This window comes from Octopus bimaculoides, chromosome 23 (genome assembly GCF_001194135.2).
Source record: "Octopus bimaculoides isolate UCB-OBI-ISO-001 chromosome 23, ASM119413v2, whole genome shotgun sequence".
Lineage (NCBI taxonomy): Eukaryota > Metazoa > Mollusca > Cephalopoda > Octopoda > Octopodidae > Octopus > Octopus bimaculoides.
Genome location: NC_069003.1, coordinates 13,749,987 through 13,753,918, shown reverse-complemented (window position 1 = coordinate 13,753,918; position 3,932 = coordinate 13,749,987). Strand labels below are relative to the sequence as shown.

The 3,932-nt window shown below is 38.5% G+C and overlaps 2 non-coding genes across 2 annotated transcripts; both read left to right on the top strand.

Moving 5' to 3' along the window:
* The first annotated feature begins 2,606 nt into the window (after positions 1–2,606).
* Trnae-uuc (transfer RNA glutamic acid (anticodon UUC)) lies at positions 2,607–2,678 on the top strand. Its single transcript has one exon. It is a non-coding gene; the product is annotated as a tRNA-Glu (tRNA).
* Positions 2,679–2,996: 318 nt separating this feature from the next.
* Trnae-uuc (transfer RNA glutamic acid (anticodon UUC)) lies at positions 2,997–3,068 on the top strand. Its single transcript has one exon. It is a non-coding gene; the product is annotated as a tRNA-Glu (tRNA).
* The last annotated feature ends 864 nt before the right edge of the window (positions 3,069–3,932 follow it).

The following is a 3,932-nucleotide window of genomic DNA, read 5'->3' as shown; positions in this document are numbered from 1 at the left end:
TGTGCTGCAATTAAAAACCCGCCAGTCTCTGCTTTGAGACCCGAACTTCTCAACCAATGTTGAGATTTTATTTTGTCTATTTCTTTTCTGTTTAGCTTAACCCACTATTTGCCATGAAAGGGCTTTTCTCGCCATCGTTTTATTATAGTACTTTGTAGTTCAAATCAAACAGCTGTTACCACCTTTTTTAAGTTCCATTTGAAAAGGGAAAATGAGGATGGAGAGGGAAGTGCTACCTCTCAGTGAATTTGTGAAAAGGTGGGTAACTATGGCAAAAATGGTTAGAGTAACTAGCCCTATTGAAAGTATGCACCTGTAGATTGGAGAGCGGGTGAGAGGGATCGTACATTTGGTGGTCAGATTACTTTACAGGTTTTCATGTTTCTTCTTTTTCTTCATAGTTGTCAGGTATTATGACCTTTTTCTTATATTTTTCGGCTTCCTTGAAGACAGAAAACAGTTTTTGTTTTGCTTATGCTTTGTAGCTATGTCTAGTTTTCCTTCATTCTGACTTAGATATTCCAGTATTCCTATGATGGATATTATATAATAGTTGTATATATGACCTTCCTATTTCAGGTTTTGGGTGGTACATTCTAAATTCTGTCTTTAGTTTTCTTGTTTTCCTATGATTGTAACGTAATTACTCTTCTCCAATTATTGCAGTATCGCCACTGTTTATGACGATACTTGTTTCCACTATAACCGTGTAGTAACCACAAACATATAACGAAGCAGGGTAACAACAACGTAACAATCCAACAAACTCTCCACGAACTATTCACGAACCAACAAACGATATTCCGACAAACGACCAAAACGACACCTTACGACTTCCTGCGATTAACGCCTACTCTCTCTCTCTCTCTCTCTCTCTCTCTCTCTCTCTCTCACTCAGACCGCTACTATTTATAGTCGTTTGGTCAAGTCTATTCTCGCAGGGGGTGACGTGACTCTCGCCACCTTTCTCGTTCATTTAGTGTCCAGTTAAGAACATTGTAACTGTAACTTACAACTAAGATAGCTAGAGTATTGAACCTATAATCTTGTTTTTTGCATTGAGCTCTGTTTTAAGTATTAATCTAACACATCTATGGTATTCATTCTTTATCTTCTCTTTCATTTGTGTGCGTTGTACCGTATCTAGTTCATTGATTCCTAAGTATTTGTATGTCTAAGGAGAAATCGTTGAATCACCATCCGTGAGTTATCAGAGGATGTGCAGATTAGTTATGGTTTAGTTCAATCTATTAACACTGATGATTTGGGTATGAGAAGCGTGTCTGCCAAGTTTGTGCCAAAACTGCTTTCAGCTGACCAAAAAGACACTCGGGTTTCAGTTGTATAAGATCTCCTTGACTGTGTCGAGAACGATGAAAACTTTTTGTAAACTTTGCGTAGGCCTCTGAGCAAGTGTCGCCAAGCTTTTGACAAAATTTGATGTAGATTCTCTGCTCAACTTTCTCTGTCTTGGTCAATGCAACGATCACACGCTACACACCTCCCTTCCAAGCACTGCTGTAAACAGCGTAAGTGAGCTAGAACGCTAAAACGTCGTGCGTATGCACAACAAAGTTTAAAGTCAATCTGTTCCAAGCGGTTTCACTCTCTGTGCTTTAGCTTCGTTACTATAGCAACAGTCCGGATACTTATTGATCAGACCACGTATACGTTGTGTCTTTGTGCCTGTGTTTGTCCCCAATCACCACTCGAGCGGTTTTGATATGTTTACGCATCCGTAACCTAGCAGTTCGGCAAAAGGGGTCGATACAATAAGTACCAGGCTTTTAAAAAAAGTACTGAGGTCGATTCATTCGATAAAAAATTCTTCAAAGCGGTCCCCCAGCATGGTCACAGTTTAATTACTGTAAATGGTAAAAGTAAATCTTCCGTTTTATGATCGATAAATTTAAGTGGAAATAACTAACACTATTCGGTAAAGCTACATTTCCAGACAGACGTTCGAATAGGCTCCCCCGCCCCTCTTTACCTTGTATCTTGGCCGAATCGCCAAGTAAAGGGTACGTAAACAAGCACCAGTCGTCAAGCGATGAGGAGCGAGCAAACACACACATACACGTACACATTTATTTTTATACAGCGGGCTTCCAGACAGTCTCTGTCTGTTAAATTCACTCACAAGGTATGGGTCGGCTATATAGAAGAAGACATTTGGCCAACGTGCCTGTTGTGAGATTGAACCTGAAAACGCATGGTTGCAAAGCGAGCTTTGGTGACGTTTATATTTACTTATTTATATAATTTATATTTATCGATCACATTAGAGCACATACCCAACTAATAAAATAAGAAGAAGAAAGTGATAAAAATATGGCCGTGGCGTGATTTGAACTCGGATTGCAAAGAGTCATAACAAATAAATACTGCGAAACTTTCTATGCAACGCTCGTACGATGACATTGGCAATTCGCCGAGATTGAGAGAAAGTAGGAGAGGAGGGAGTGACAATAGTGTAATAAAGGGAAGGGGAGGAATGGGAATCAGTCAATGAACAGGAGTGGGAGGAGAAAGAAAACTGACAGCGAAACTTGAGTGAAAAACCTGATTATAAACCATAGCATTATTAAAACATCATTCTCATGACTTCCCATGTGGTCTAGTGGTTAGGATTCCTGGCTTTCACCCAGGCGGCCCGGGTTCGATTCCCGGCATGGGAACGTTAATTTTTTTTTTCTCCTTCCTTTCGACTTCTTTTAATTTTCATTTTGTATGCATTTGTGGATATCTGCGTCTGTATTTTAATTTTTTTTCTATTTATTGTGTCCTTTCTTTTCTCATAATAATAGTCTGTAATTTCATTGGCTGCTCTTCTGTGTGTATGCGTGTGATTCAATCTTTTACTAGCTAATGTGTCCTTCCTTTTTCCAAACTGTAGAGTGTGATTTAACAGAAAAATTTGTTGCTATTTCTAACAGCTCGAGCTACCACATAGAGATGATAAGCAATAGAATCATTATTTTCTGTTTCGTGTATTTTCCCATGTAGTCTAGTGGTTAGGATTCTTGGTTTTCACCCAGGCGGCCCGGGTTCGATTCTCGGCATGGGAACGTAAGTTTCTTCTTTTAACCTTTGTGAAATTTTTTTGTCTGTTTCTGTTTTGTTTTGTTTTTTTCGTTTTTTTTTTTTTTACATCTATACCATCTTTAGTCCTTTTATTAATGTGACCTTCCTTTTCCCATGAGACGAAAGCATAATTTCAGAGGCACCAGCTGCTATTTCAAATATAGTGAGAGACCACCTAGATGCATTCGACTTCGTTATTCTTGACGTGTCGTTCTTATTTTTATTGTTGTTTCTGCTATTTTTGTTGTAATTGTTGTTGTTAGTACGTTTGTTGTTATTGCATATCGTTGCTCGTGTTGTCGTCGTCGTAACAGCGATTTTTTGTTTTGTTTTTGTCTGTGCTGTTCTTGCTAATATTCAAGTTGTGGTTGTTGTTATTACCTCCGCCTTTGCGACGGTGGGGGTATTGTTTTCAGTCGTGTTTGTTTGTTTGTCCGTGGACAAGATATCTCAAGAACCGCTGGATGGATTCGGACGAAACTTTCAGGGATGTTTGGCCTTGTAACTGGCATGAACTGATTAGATTTTGGAATCGATCCGGTACAGGACAAGAATTCTGGATTATTTGTTATATTTACTTTACATGACGTATCACGATCTTACGTTCACTTTCAAGTCTTTCTCTGATTACCTCACTTGAAAGCACGCTCATGGTTTCCAGGCAAGTTATGGCGGCGTTGCTGTTTCCAAAGTTTTTATTTTCGTTTCTCTATTATCAATTTTACTCGCATCTCTATCTTAGTAGAAACTTATGGATAAAGAAATCAAACTACATAAACAAACAGCAGCAAAACCGTTCAGAAATTAAATAACAGCAACATATTCAGTAACAATAATAAATTTAATTT